Source organism: Ranitomeya imitator, chromosome 2, assembly GCF_032444005.1.
Source record: "Ranitomeya imitator isolate aRanImi1 chromosome 2, aRanImi1.pri, whole genome shotgun sequence".
Lineage (NCBI taxonomy): Eukaryota > Metazoa > Chordata > Amphibia > Anura > Dendrobatidae > Ranitomeya > Ranitomeya imitator.
In genome coordinates, this window is record NC_091283.1 from 16,040,458 (window position 1) to 16,056,107 (window position 15,650).

Sequence of the window (15,650 nt, forward strand, 5' to 3'; positions counted from 1 at the left end):
GGCGCCGTATAAATCATCTGTGAAACTGCTGCGCAATATTTTTTAATTGTTCAAAAATGACCGCAGTGAAAACTTTTGAGAACTTTTTAAACTTTTTTTTTGGCCCTAATTCCATTTTCCGTTCAAGCCTAGTAACTAGGCACAATTAAATTTATAGGGCTAAATGAAATAGTCAGAGGGTGTAGCTGCTCCAGTAAAACTTTATGATGCTTGATACAATATTTCTGGAAGGAAGAAAGCATAAAAAAAGCCTCTACTGATGTTATCTTCATATCTAAAGTCCTAGCAGGGGCTGCGGTGGAGGTCCGCCGGTTGACAAGGGCTCAAAACACAGCAACTACAAATACACCCTTTAAAATACTATGGGATATACCAAAGACCCCATTAGATGCTATACAAAGAAATGTTACTCAACTCCATATTACTGGAGAATTGCCTTTGGTCCTGCACAATTCCACCGGACCGGGGGCTCACAGACGGGCTCCGTAAGTAACCAGCACCTTCCATTCTCATCCATACGGCTGTATATGGTTCTGCAGCTCAGACAAAGCTCTGCCACCTGTAATCAAACTGCAGTACCAGAACCAGCCACAGGTCCATGGATGGCGCTGTGTTTTTTATTCAATGGTAGTAAGTAAATCACAAATGTTCCATCAGCTTTTTATATAACAAATGTAACTATCTTATTGAAAACAAAACTAAAGTGAATTATAAGCCTAAACCTGACCGTAAACTATGCTTATACATGGCAGATACTATATTAACTTTCTATCTGCATTTGCAATCAGAAAATTCCTAGTAAACTACAATTGCAGCAAATTAGATGAGATCTCAACCACATGCAGCAAGAAAAATGCAAGGCAGAAATTCATCTGCGAGCAGTGGAGATTATAAGTCAGTGGCATGACAATTTATTGTCACAGTTTTTACCACAAATTTCTCCTTTTGCAATTTATTGACCTGCGTCAGATCTTCATGAAAACAATGATAAATCTAACACATGGATTTTGTGGAGGATTTCATTTGTATGTCAACAGCTAAATAAACAGTATACAGAGGACTGTGTACTTTAGCTTTAGGCTAAATTTACTTTGGCTAATGGCTAACCCTCTCATCCCCACACCCACCCCTTATACATGCACATTCTGCTCTGTCGAGCATGCATGTGTATCTAATCGGGAGAGGGGAGTGCGCTGCTTCCAGATGTCTCGGTTCTCTCTACAATCTTCTGTTCCTCTTCTGGATTTTCTGTTTCCCTGTCTTTTCTAGTTACCTCTATCTCCTCTAGACCCCAGTGTTGTCCTCCAGACTTTTTTTCTGTTCAGACACTTTTCTTCTTCCTCTTCCTCCTCCAGACTTCTCTTTCCCTTTTAGTTTCTTTTCTCATTTTCGGTCACCTCTACTTCCTCCAGACTTCTCTGTCCAGTCCAGACTCCAATGTCCCCTCCAGGCCCCTCTATTATATCTAGACTTCTTTATTTCATTTGTTTCCTCTATCTTCTCCAGTCCCCTCTATTCCTCTGAAGACCCAACTGTCCTATCCAGACCCCTCTTTTCTCCCTATACCTCTTCATTTGTCTCCTCTATCTTCTCCAGTCTCCTCTCACCCTCTGAAAACTCTACTCCTGACCTCTCTGTCCCCTCTAGATCCTTTTGTCCCCTCCACACCCCTCTGTCCCCTCCAGATCCTTCTGTCCCCTCCACACCCCTCTGTCCTCTCCAGATCCTTCTTTCCCCTCCAGACCCCTCTGTCCCCTCCAGACCCTTATGTCCCCTCAATACCCCTCTGTCCCCTCCAGACCCTTCTTTCCCCTCCAGACCTCTCTGTCCTCTCCACACCCCTCTGTCCCCTTCAGACCCATATGTCCCCTCAATACCCCTCTGTCCCTCCCAGACCCCTCTGTCCTCTCCACACTACTCTGTCGCCTCCAGACCCTTATGTCCCCTCAATACCCCTCTGTCTCCTCCAGACCCCTCTGTCCCCTCCAGACCTCTCTGTCCCCTCCAGACCCCTCTGTCCCCTCCAGACCTCTCTGTCCCCTCCAGACCCCTCTGTCCCTTGCAGTTCTCTTTATCTACTCCAGTCCTCTCTGTCCCATGCAGACCCTTCTATTCTCTCTAAACATTTTTGTTTCTCTCCACACCCTTTTCTCTTCTCCAGTTTCTCCTGACAGCATCATGTCCAACATGAGAACAAATGGATTGGACCCATCACCTTTTTTCCTCGACATCTGCTGTGATTTCTATTTAGCTGAAATGGAGCAAGAAAATGATCCAGTAGGAAGTAAATGAAAACTCCGGCGTGTCTGAGTCTTGACAGCCCTGACGACATGTCGGCCAATCTTCTAGGCACCGTGCTGCATTTCGGATGTTGCATATCTGCACTTATGATTCTTTCTGTGAAAGATAAAAAGCCTCCTTCACCGGCATCGCAGCCCGACGCCACCACATTCTTCTTGTCATTGAAGCTTTCAAGCAAACCTAAATTGCTCCATTTTAAGTTCTCTTTGCATTTAAGGCTTGCGACAACGTCAAACTCTAATCAAGGTATAGAAGGCCCTCCATTCTTCGGAGACCCGGCTGTGATCGCGCTCCCACTTCCTCAGATACTTCAGAGATTTCTGTTCTCCAGGAAACATCCGCTTCGTACAATTCCATAATAACGTGGAATATCTTAGCAGCCCAAATAAATTCATTTGTATGAGACGGGAGTTTCTACATTTCCTGTTTTGATAAGTTTCTAAATCATTTGTGTTTTACTATATCCGGATGCTGATGAACGAGTCTATAATCTGCACAGAACTAGACCATGAAGCGATTACAGAGGGCGGCTTGGTCTGATGAATCCCGTCATCTATCATATGGACGGCTGATAGTGATGAGTGATTATACTGAAAATCGAATTCAGATATTGGCAAAAATTTGGCAAGAAAATTCGAATTTGAATTAATGTTCCGCTTCTGAGAGACCCAGAGAAAAATAATCAAATGGTATAAAAGAAAAACAATATTAATACTCATCTCACCACTCACTTCTCCCACCGTCGCAGCCCACAGTTCTCCTCCACTTCCTGCTTTCTCTTTCCTATAGCTTGTGACACCCTCTTTGGGCGTCTTCACTATTCTCCGGGGATTACAGTGCAGAGATAGGTCTCTGACGACACGTTGCATGTTGTTCGAGGCCTAGTCATGACTTATTGCCTTCCCGTTGTGCATCTGACGTCCACAACCTACTCAACACCAAAGCAAAAAAGATGCTTAAGAAGCACATCATGTGCCGGAGGAAAAAAAGAAGTGAGTGGTGCTCGGAACCACACCACATGGTGGGCGGTGGCAGTGGTGGGACAGGTGAGCGACAAGGTGAGGATCCATTTTTTAAGCTTTGGGCTGCAGTGTGATGGTGCAATGTGCTGCTGGCATCACATGGATGTGACACTTGTCATCCACCTATACACTGTACCGTGCCTCATTCATGGCAGAGGGATTATAATGACGGCGCCTCTATCAGCAGATTAGGGATGGTCAGGAGTGAAAAACAGGACGATGAGACCATGGTGATGATTTGTCTCCAGGTTCCCAGATCTCAATCTCATTGATCCCGTGAGATGCGCTGGAAATGTCCAATCCATGGAGGCGGCACTAAGCAGCGCACGGGATCCGGTGCCAGATACCACATAGTAACATAGTTAGTAAGGCCGAAAAAAGACATTTGTCCATTCAGTTCAGCCTATATTCCATCATAATAAATCCCCAGATCTACGTCCTTCTACAGAACCTAATATATGACATCTTTTGAGTACAAGAGGGATCAGAGCTGATTTGATATCACAGAATATTACCTACAACAATCATGGTGCCATTAGTGGGGGTCTGGCTCCTGGTCCATCACAGATCCGCTGACTGAAGGTAACATAATAACATAGTAACATAGTTAGTAAGGCCGAAAAAAGACATTTGTCCATCCAGTTCAGCCTATATTCCATCATAATAAATCCCCAGATCTACGTCCTTCTACAGAACCTAATAATTGTATGATACAATATTGTTCTGCTCCAGGAAGACATCCAGGCCTCTCTTGAACCCTTCGACTGAGTTCGCCATCACCACCTCCTCAGGAAAGCAATTCCAGATTCTCACTGCCCTAACAGTAAAGAATCCTCTTCTATGTTGGCGGAGAAACCTTCTCTCCTCCAGACGCAAAGAATGCCCCCTTGTGCCCGTCACCTTCCTTGGTATAAACAGATCCTCAGCGAGATATTTGGATTGTCCCCTTATATACTTATACATGGTTATTAGATCGCCCCTCAGTCATCTTTTTTCTAGACTAAATAATCCTAATTTCGCTAATCTATCTGGGTATTGTGGTTCTCCCATCCCCTTTATTAATTTTGTTGCCCTCCTTTGTACTCTCTCTAGTTCCATTATATCCTTCCTGAGCACCGGTGCCCAAAACTGGACACAGTACTCCATGTGCGGTCTAACTAGGGATTTGTACAGAGGCAGTATAATGCTCTCATCATGTGTATCCAGACCTCTCTTAATGCAGCCCATGATCCTGTTTGCCTTGGCAGCTGCTGCCTGGCACTGGCTGCTCCAGGTAAGTTTATCATTAACTAGGATCCCCAAGTCCTTCTCACTGTCAGATTTACCCAGTGGTTTCCCATTCAGTGTGTAATGGTGATATTGATTCCCTCTTCCCATGTGTATAACCTTACATTTATCATTGTTAAACCTCATCTGCCACCTTTCAGCCCAAGTTTCCAACTTATCCAGATCCATCTGTAGCAGAATACTATCTTCTCTTGTATTAACTGCTTTACATAGTTTTGTATAATCTGCAAATATCGATATTTTACTGTGTAAACCTTCTACCAGATCATTAATGAATATGTTGAAGAGAACAGGTCCCAATACTGACCCCTGCGGTCCCCACTGGTCACAGCGACCCAGTTAGAGACTATACCATTTATAACCACCCTCTGCTTTCTATCACTAAGCCAGTTACTAACCCATTTACACACAATTTCCCCCAGACCAAGCATTCTCATTTTGTGTACCAACCTCTTGTGCGGCACGGTATCAAACGCTTTGGAAAAATCGAGATATACCACGTCCAATGACTCATCGTGGTCCAGCCTATAGCTTACCTCTTCATAAAAACTGATTAGATTGGTGATCGGATCCTGGTTATAATAGAAGGTCCAAGACTTTTGTTTTAATTCTGTCTCCTACTGAGCTGCGCACTTCTCAGTTGTCTCTTGAGAGATCGGTGAGGGTCTCAGAATCCGGACCACCACCTGTCTTCTGCTGCCTAAAAAAAAACTGTTAAAATTTTTATTACTTCATAAAATAGAATAAAAATTGACATTCAAATTTCTCGTCGTATGAATAAAAATATTGCTTCCACGTAACGGTAAAACGCTGCACAGCCTGCAATACTCATCACAACCAATGGGTGGCCACATATAGACACATGTGTATAAACATCTCCCGACAGAGCATCACCATATAAATGTATCTGGAGACGTACGTATGGAGATTTTAGAAGTCAGTGTCCTAGGTTCAGAACATGACTTGTCACTCGTCAGTGTTGTTTTTGTTTTTTTTAACAGTGGTCACATCGGTAAAAATAATAATGTCAATTTTCATATTTCTTGAACGTGATGAGATAATATTATCAATGGTCACTTTCTGTTCTGCAGAGAGAGAATTAAAGAGTATGGAAACTCTATTGACGTTGGGTCATGAGGTTGCACCATTGGTCTCATCCCGAGCTGCATACTTCTCAACTGTCTTTTCAGCGATTGATGGGGTCTCGGACCCCTTCCAATTTTCAAAAATTTACCGAAAGACAATTTTAAAAAAAATCTGTGAAAAGTTTAGTTACTTTTTAATAAATATTTGTAAAGGCAAATCTCTAAACGTATAAATAAATCGTCCAAATATCAGGATTTACACCAAGCGAATTATTCGCTACCTTTAAACCTTCGCTGAACCATTCTGCCTTTCACACATTGCATGAAGTTTTCCAACATAACAAAGTCCGCGATTGTGAAATAATTGCAAATTTTCTTAGTTCTAAGGACAGAAATAAACATTTTTATTCTCCATAGCAAACTGTTTTTTTTTTTTTTAATTTTCCATTGTGTTTCCTTTCAACTATTCTAATGCCGCTGTAAATATCTCCACAATACGGTTTTAAGCTGCAATCTCTATCTGCCGGCTACAATTTAATCCAAGTCCTGATTTAGAAACTTCACAAATTAGTCATTTAAATGAAAAAGAAAAAAAAAATGCAGCATTCTTTGCCGAAAACGAAGAACAGCTCATACGTTTCCTTTCTGCATATTTTATTCTGCAGCTTTGGTAATTTTCAAAGAATAGCTCTTGATTGAAAAGGTGGATGGCCATGTGGAATGATACATTGGTTGTCATGGGAACGTACGCCTGGTTAATCTGCTCGATAGCCGTGATTGGTAAGAACAACATTTTGAAATTGTTTTACTATTTATTTTTTTATTTTGTCAATGCGAAAAAAAATAGAAGTATCCGTCCGACGCTAAGTCAAGGTACTCTCTGAAATGTCAGATCACACAATTTCATATCTCAAAATGATTTATTTATACATTTGGAAAGAAACAAGGAGCGTTGAAGACAATGAAAGCTCAAGTGAAGATCGATTCGTAACAAGTGCAGGAACTCAATTAACCAGGAAAGTAAAATCATTTCAAACAATATTTTATTTTAATTATTCATTTTATGTAAAACAAAGCTATTTTCAGAGAATTTTCAAAATGAGATTTTGTATCTGAAATGAACATATTTGAGATCAGTAACTTGAGAGATAATCATGGTTCTTGCTGTTCAGTGAGTTAATCAGATGCCGTTCAGTGAAGCTTGTCATTCTGATTTGTATACAAGTTTCTTAAAGGGTCTTCATCTTGCGTTTACATTATATATACAATTAAGATGCTAAGTAACATGTCTGCTCGATATGCCTCGCGTGGATGCAATGACTGAAGTTTTACGTTTTCTTCCAGAAGAAATGTTGCATGATTTTTATCACTAGCTCTATTTAAATGCAGCCCTGGGATTGGTGAATTTAGCAAGCAGAGGCGGGGAATTTTACCTTTCAGGAGCATCACAAGGTGGCAGTTTACTGATTTAGGATATGCCAAAAATATACAGTCTTGGCAGAAAGTGTTGCCACCTTTGAAACTATGTGGTGTCCATAATACTGTATGGAGGTCTATATAGTGCCCATACTGCTGTATGGAGGACTATGTGGTGCCCATAATACTGTATGGAGGACTATGTGGTGAACATAATATTGTATGGAGAACTATGTGGTGCCAATAATACTGTATGGAGGACTATGTGCTGCCCATATTACTGTATGTAGGACTATGTGGTACCCATAATACTGTATGGAGGACTATGTGGTGCCCATAATACTCTAACGAGCACTATGTGGTGCCCATAATACTGTATGTAAGACTATGTGGTGAACATAATATTGTATGGAGAACTATGTGGTGCCAATAATACTGTATGGAGGACTAAGTAGTGCCCATAATACTCTAACGAGCACCATGTGGTACCCATAATACTGTATGGAGGACTATGTGGTACCCATAATACTGTATGGAGAACTATGTGGTACCCATAATACTGTATGGAGGACTATGTGGTGCCCATAATACTGTATGGAGGACTATGTGGTGAACATAATATTGTATGGAGAACTATGTGGTGCCAATAATACTGTATGGAGGACTATGTGCTGCCCATATTACTGTATGTAGGATTATGTGGTGCCCATAATACTGTATGGAGGACTAAGTAGTGCCCATAATACTCTAACGAGCACCATGAGGTACCCATAATACTGTATGGAGGACTATGTGGTACCCATAATACTGTATGGAGAACTATGTGGTACCCATAATACTGTATGGAGGACTATGTGGTGCCCATAATGCTCTAACGAGCACCATGTGGTACCCATAATACTGTATGGAGGACTATGTGGTACCCATAATACTGTATGGAGAACTATGTGGTACCCATAATACTGTATGGAGGACTATGTGGTGCCCATAATACTCTAACGAGCACCATGTGGTACCCATAATACTGTATGGAGGACTATGTGGTACCCATAATACTGTATGGAGGACTATGTGGTGTCCATAATACTGTATGGAGGACCAGTGGCGTATCTAGGGGGGACAGCTGGGGCATTTTCCCCGGGCGCAGCCGGCAGGGGGGCGCAGTCAGGCCGCCTAATTCGGCGGTCCGCAGTGTCTCCCCCGGCGGCTGCATTCTGCCGCCCCCCGCACTGGGAGTCAGCTGTTCTCTGTGCCGACTGTCAAGCTGACAGCCGGCACAGAGAAGCTGCAGAGTGCTGGCTCCCAGTGTGTGCAGAGGGGGAGGGGAGCCCCTGCAGAGTGGCTGCGGCGGGCAGGGAGAAATCCCTGCAGCTCCACTGCCCAGCCGCACGATCTGTCTTCTTCCTGCTTCCTCTCACACAGACGCGCCGCTGGATGAGGAGCGCGAGGAGAGGTGAGAGGAGTGTGTGTATGTGAGTGTGTGTATGTGAGTGTGTGTATGTGTGTGATTGTGAGTGTGTATGTGTGTGAATGTGTATGTGTGTGAGTGTGTGTGTGTGTTAGGTCTCGAGTTCCCGCTTCTGCACAGGGGGAATCTCGAGCCGTCTCCGCTGCGGTCTCCCATTCTTGTCCAGCCGCAGTGGAGTCTGCTCAGCAGGGACGTCGGTCCCAGCGTCTTGCTCATTCTCACTCTGTTCTGAGAGTTACTGCTGCTTCTCCAGTCTCTGCCATTAAAGCCAGCACTGGTCAGCAGCGAGCGGACTTCTCTGGGACTAAGTCCTTGTCTGCACACACTGAGCATGCCCAGGGCAAGATCTCCCGTTGGAGATCGAGGGTCATGTGCTCAGACTCTGCAGCACATTCCATTGGTCCTCTTGGCAGGTCTTAGAAGGGCAAAGTTTCTGTAGCCACTTCCTGTGCTGCAACTATATAAACTGCGCATGACCGCACGGCCATGCGCTAGTGTACAATTATATTGTGTGTGTGTAGATGGATGTATGTCGAAGGATGAAAGCTCCTAAGTATCCCTCCCTAGTGTTGTTGTCTGCTCGCGGATGATGGTAGCTCTCTAGCGCCCGACTAACCATCTGCACGTTACACACTTCTCAGCGTCCTGTGGCTGTGTCCGCCAGTACGGCGCCGTGCGCTTGCCTTGCGCTTTCCATACCCAAGCCTGGATGGATAGTGGCGTCCGTCAGTGCGGCTTCGCACACACTCTTGTGCTCATAGAACATTAATAAGGTTCTTTACACACCCAGTTTTGGTGTTGTGCCAGCAAGGGTCTAATCGGACTTCAATCCCAGTTGGGGTTAAGTTCGCTGACCACTTGCTCGCGCTCTATGTGCGGTACCGCGGTCCTGTGACGCATCAGGATCACTTTCTTCACACTGGGTGAGGTTAACCCACGTGTGTATACTTTTGAGTACCGTCATATAGTCTGCCCTTTACTAGCAGCAGGTTTTACCTGCACGGTGGACCCCGGACTGCGAACGCATCCATATCATCTTTCTTGGTGCGTTCCGCCAGTCCTAACAGTGTGTGTGTGTGTGAATGTGTATGTGTGTGAGTGTGTGTGTGTGTATGTGAGTGTGTGCGTATGTGTGTGTCTCAGTATTGTGTGTGTGTGTGTGTGTGTATCGCGCTGCAGGGGAATGTGCAGAGAAGTGAATGGTGTGTGTGGGGGGGAAGAGGGCAATGATGGGGCTGACGAGGGGCATATGCCCTTGGAGGGGGGGTGCCAAAATGAATTCTTGCCCCGGGTGCCAGAAACGCTAGATACACCTCTGTGGAGGACTATGTGGTGCCAATAATACTCTAATGAGCTCTATGTGGTACCCATAATACTGTATGTAGGACTATATGGTGAACATAATATTGTATGGAGAACTATGTGGTGCCCATAATACTGTATGGAGAACTATGTGGTACCCATAATACTGTATGGAGAACTATGTGGTACCCATAATACTGTATGGAGGACTATGTGGTGAACATAATACTGTATGGAGGACTATGTGGTACACATAATACTATATGGTGGACTATGTGGTGAACATAATACTGTATGGAGGACTATGTGGTACCCATAATACTATATGGTGGACTATGTGGTGAACATAATACTGTATGGAGGACTATGTGGTACCCATAATACTGTATGGAGAACTATGTGGTACCCATAATACTGTATGGAGGACTATGTGGTGAACATAATACTGTATGGAGGACTATGTGGTACCCATAATACTGTATGGAGAACTATGTGGTACCCATAATTGTTGTGAATTCTGTGGCAGAGTTCACTCCTGTGGTCACAAGTGGTACTTCGGCTGATTCTCTCTGGGATCTTCCGTTTGTGGAGGAAAGTGGTACTGCAGCTTCTGAGTTTCCTCCCTCAGGTGATCTGGTGAGCTCGTTAGCTTCTTCTCTACTTAACTCCACCTGATGCTTTGATCTATGCTTCCTGTCAATGTTTCAGTGTGGGACTTGTTTTTTCCCTGGATCATTCCTGTGGCCTGCTGCTCTGCAAAGCTAAGTTTTGCTTATGTTATTTTGTTGCTATTTTTCTGTCCAGCTTGCTTTATTGGTTTTTCTCGCCTGCTGGAAGCTCTGAGACGCAGAGGGACCACCTCCGTACCGTTAGTCGGTGCGGAGGGTCTTTTTGTCCCCTCTGCGTGGTTTTTTATAGGTTTTTGTGCTGACCGCAAAGTTATCTTCCCTATCCTCGTTCTGTTCAGCTAGTCGGGCCTCACTTTGCTAAATCTGTTTCATCTCTATGTTTGTGTTTTCATCTTACTCACAGTCATTATATGTGGGGGGCTGCCTTTTCCTTTGGGGAATTTCTCTGAGGCAAGGTAGGCTTATTTTTCTATCTTCAGGATTAGCTAGTTTCTCAGGCTGTGACGAGGCGCCTAGGTTCTGGTCAGGAGCGCTCCACGGCTACCTTTAGTGTGGTTTGATAGGCGTAGGGATTGCGGTCTGCAGAGTTCCCACGTCTCAGAGCTCGTTCTATTATTTTGGGTTATTGTCAGTTCACTGTATGTGCTCTGACCTCCATGTCCATTGTGATTCTGAATTGCCTTTCATAACAGTACAGGAAGCTAAAAGTGCTAATGATTCTCAATAGAGGGAAAAAAGAAGTTCTGAGACCATTTTTTTTTCTTTGCACTTTGTTTTGTCATTTTTTCCCCCTAGACATTTGGGTGGTTCAGGACACAGGTGTAGCAATGGACATTAAAGGTCTGTCTTCATGTATGGATCAGCTCACGGCAAGAGTTCAAAATATTCAAGATTTTGTGGTCCAGAATTCTTTGCTTGAACCGAGAATTCCTATTCCAGATTTGTTTTTTGGAGATAGAACTAAATTTCTGAGTTTCAAAAATAATTGTAAACTATTTCTGGCTTTGAAACCTCGCTCTTCTGGTGACCCAATTCAACAGGTTAGGATCGTCATTTCTTTTTTGCGCGGCGACCCTCAGGACTGGGCGTTTTCTCTTGCGTCAGGAGATCCTGCATTGAGTAATATCGATGCGTTTTTCCTGGCGCTTGGGTTGCTGTACGATGAGCCTAATTCAGTGGATCAGGCAGAAAAAAAATTTGCTGGCTCTGTGTCAGGCTCAGGATGAGATAGAGGTATATTGTCAGAAATTTAGAAAGTGGTCAGTGCTCACTCAATGTAATGAATCTGCGCTGGCAGCAATATTCAGAAAGGGTCTCTCTGAAGCCCTTAAGGATGTCATGGTGGGATTTCCTATGCCTGCTGGTTTGAATGAGTCTATGTCTTTGGCCATTCAGATCGGTCGACGCTTGCGTGAGCGTAAACCTGTGCACCATTTGGCGGTATTACCTGAGCTTAAACCTGAGCCTATGCAGTGTGATAGGACCTTGACCAGAGTTGAACGGCAAGAACATAGACGTCTGAATGGTCTGTGTTTCTACTGTGGTGATTCCACTCATGCTATCTCTGATTGTCCTAAGCGCACTAAGCGGTTCGCTAGGTCTGCCACCATTGGTACGGTACAGTCAAAATTTCTTCTGTCCGTTACCTTGATCTGCTCTTTGTCATCATATTCTGTCATGGCATTTGTGGATTCAGGCGCTGCCCTGAATTTGATGGACTTGGAATATGCTAAGCGTTGTGGGTTTTTCTTGGAGCCCTTGCAGTGTCCTATTCCATTGAGAGGAATTGATGCTACGCCTTTGGCCAAGAATAAACATCAATACTGGACCCAGCTGACCATGTGCATGGCTCCTGCACATCAGGAGGTTATTCGCTTTCTGGTGTTGCATAATCTGCATGATGTGGTCGTGTTGGGGTTGCCATGGCTACAAGCCCATAATCCAGTATTAGATTGGAAATCCATGTTGGTGTCCAGCTGGGGTTGTCAGGGGGTACATGGTGATGTTCCATTTCTGTCAATTTCGTCATCCACTCCTTCTGAGGTCCCAGAGTTCTTGTCTGATTACCGGGATGTATTTGATGAGCCCAAGTCCAATACCCTACCTCCGCATAGGGATTGTGATTGTGCTATCAATTTGATTCCTGGTAGTAAATTCCCAAAAGGTCGATTGTTTAATTTGTCTGTGCCTGAGCACACCGCTATGCGCAGTTATGTGAAGGAATCCCTGGAGAAGGGGCATATTCGCCCGTCATCGTCGCCATTAGGAGCAGGGTTCTTTTTTGTAGCCAAGAAGGATGGTTCGCTGAGACCTTGTATAGATTACCGCCTTCTTAATAAGATCACGGTTAAATTTCAGTACCCCCTGCCATTGTTATCTGATCTGTTTGCTCGGATTAAGGGGGCTAGTTGGTTCACAAAGATAGATCTTCGTGGTGCGTATAATCTGGTGCGAATTAAGCAAGGTGATGAATGGAAAACTGCATTTAATACGCCCGAGGGTCATTTTGAGTATCTCGTGATGCCGTTCGGACTTGCCAATGCTCCATCAATGTTTCAGTCCTTTATGCATGACATCTTCCGAGAGTACCTGGATAAATTCCTGATTGTGTACTTGGATGACATTTTGATCTTCTCGGATGATTGGGAGTCTCATGTGAAGCAGGTCAGAACGGTTTTTCAGGTCCTGCGTGCTAATTCTTTGTTTGTGAAGGGATCAAAGTGTCTCTTTGGTGTGCAGAAGGTTTCATTTTTGGGGTTCATCTTTTCCCCTTCTACTATCGAGATGGATCCTGTTAAGGTCCAAGCCATCCATGATTGGACTCAGCCGACATCTCTGAAAAGTCTGCAAAAGTTCCTGGGCTTTGCTAGTTTTTATCGTCGCTTCATCTGCAATTTTTCTAGTATTGCTAAACCATTGACCGATTTGACCAAGAAGGGTGCTGATTAGTGTTGAGCGATACCTTCCGATATCGGAAAGTATCGGTATCGGTTTGGATCGGCCGATATTCAAAAAATATCGGATATCGCCGATACCGATACCCGATCCCAATGCAAGTCAATGGGACCAAAATATCGGAATTAAAATAAACCCTTTCTTTCCTTGTAGGTTCATTCTACATGAAGGAAAACAACTAAGAATAATGCCGGATGTATTTGGGGAGGTGGCGGAGACATTAAAGTCATAGAGGTTTATCCCAATCAAATAGAATAGCATGTTTTTTGTTTTTTTTTAAGACGTTCGGAGTGACAAAGATATTGACTATGTAAATTTTTTTTTTATTTTGTCAGATATTGATGTTTCACTATTCCACGCCCTTCCCCTTCTTTTTTTTCTTTTTTTTTTTCTTTTCCCACACTTTCATCTTCATCATCATCAGCATCTTTGACATCAACTTCTTCACCTTATTCATCTTCTTCTTCATCTTCTACCTATTTTTTTTTTTTTATTACATTCTTCATATTCATTTTATTCAACTATTATTATTCTTCTTATTCTACATATTCTTTTTATTCCACTGTTATTATTCTTCCTATTCTACTTCTTCATCATATTCTCATTTGTGACAGGCATTCCCGTAGTTGTTATCTATAAAAGTTTGAAGATTACACCTTCCGTTCTGCCAGTCACAAAAGTTACATTTGTCCGCGTTCAGTTTGGCCTGCAGCATCAGGCTTTATCCAGGGGCACCACGAGGAGGAACGGACTCACCCCCATACACTGCTTAGTCTTCTTCTGCATATAATTTAGATAATATCTTTTGCTCTGATATTAAGTCTTATGCTTAATGTTCTTCTGCTCTTTGTTCTGCAGCCTCTTGTTCTTCTGCTTCTCGGTCTTCCATGTTGTCGTCTCCAGGGTCGTCGTCTCCAGTGTCGTCATCTCCGCCGTCGTCGTCGTCGTCATCGGGGTGGTCTTCCGTGTCGTCGTCATCGTGGTGGTCTTCCGGGTCGTCGACGTTAGGGTCTTCAACTTGGAAATGTAGCAGAAGGTACAAGAAGGCTGAGAAAATGCCAAGAACCAGCTGATGGAACTGGAACTCGGATGGCTACCCGAAGGTGCAAGAGCCTATGGAACTACCGAGGACCAGCTGACGTTACTGGAACCCGGTTACTAAGCAGGAGGTACCCGTGCTAAAAAGCACTACCAAGGACCGCCTGACGTTGACGGAACTCGGATACCCAGAAGGAGGCACCTAAGCCAAAGGCTCTGCCCGGAACCAGCTGACGTTACTGGAACCAGGATGGGGAGCAGAAGGTACAAGAGCAAAAGACACTGCCGAGAACCAGCTGACGGTACTGGAACCCGGATGGGTAGCCGAAGGTCCAAGAGCCAATGGAACTACCGAGGACCAGCTGACGTTACTGGAACCCGGTTACTAAGCAGGAGGTACCCGTGCCTGAAAGCACTACCAAGGACCACCTGACGTTGGTGGAACTTGGATACCCAGAAGGAGGCACCTAAGCCAAAGGCTCTGCCCGGAACCAGCTGACGGTACTGGAACCAGGATGGGGAGCAGAAGGTACAAGAGCAAAAGACACTGCCGAGAACCAGCTGACGGTGCTGGAACCAGGTGGTGGACCCGAAGGCCCACAGGAGAGGAGAGAACAGCTAGGCCGCGAGGCAGCCGCAGTTACCGAACCCCAACAGTCCTACAGGGGGAGCTGGGCCTACTGGCACTACATAACCAGCCTTGACTACCAGTTCACGCAGCCCACATAGGAAGCTCCTAAACTGGAGGCACCCTGGAGTTGGCTAACTCGACCGCACCACGACGGGGCAAGCATAGGCGTCTCAGTGAAGTTGACACAACCCGGAAACAGCTGACGGTGCTGAAACCAGGCTTGGCACGAGGGAGTACCTGTGACAAGAACACTGCCGAGAACCAGCTGGCGGTGCTGGAACCCGGATGCGTTGCCCCAGTGTGCAAGAGCCAATGGCACGACCGAGGACCAGCTGACGGTGCTGGAACCCGGTTACTAAGCTGTAGGTGCCCGCGCTTAAAAGCACTACCAAGGACCGCCTGGCGTTGGCGGAACTCGGATACCCAGGAGGAGGCACCTAAGCCAAAGGCTCGGCCCGGAACCAGCTGACGGTGCTGGAACCAGGTGGTGGACCCGAAGGTCCACAGGAGAGGAGA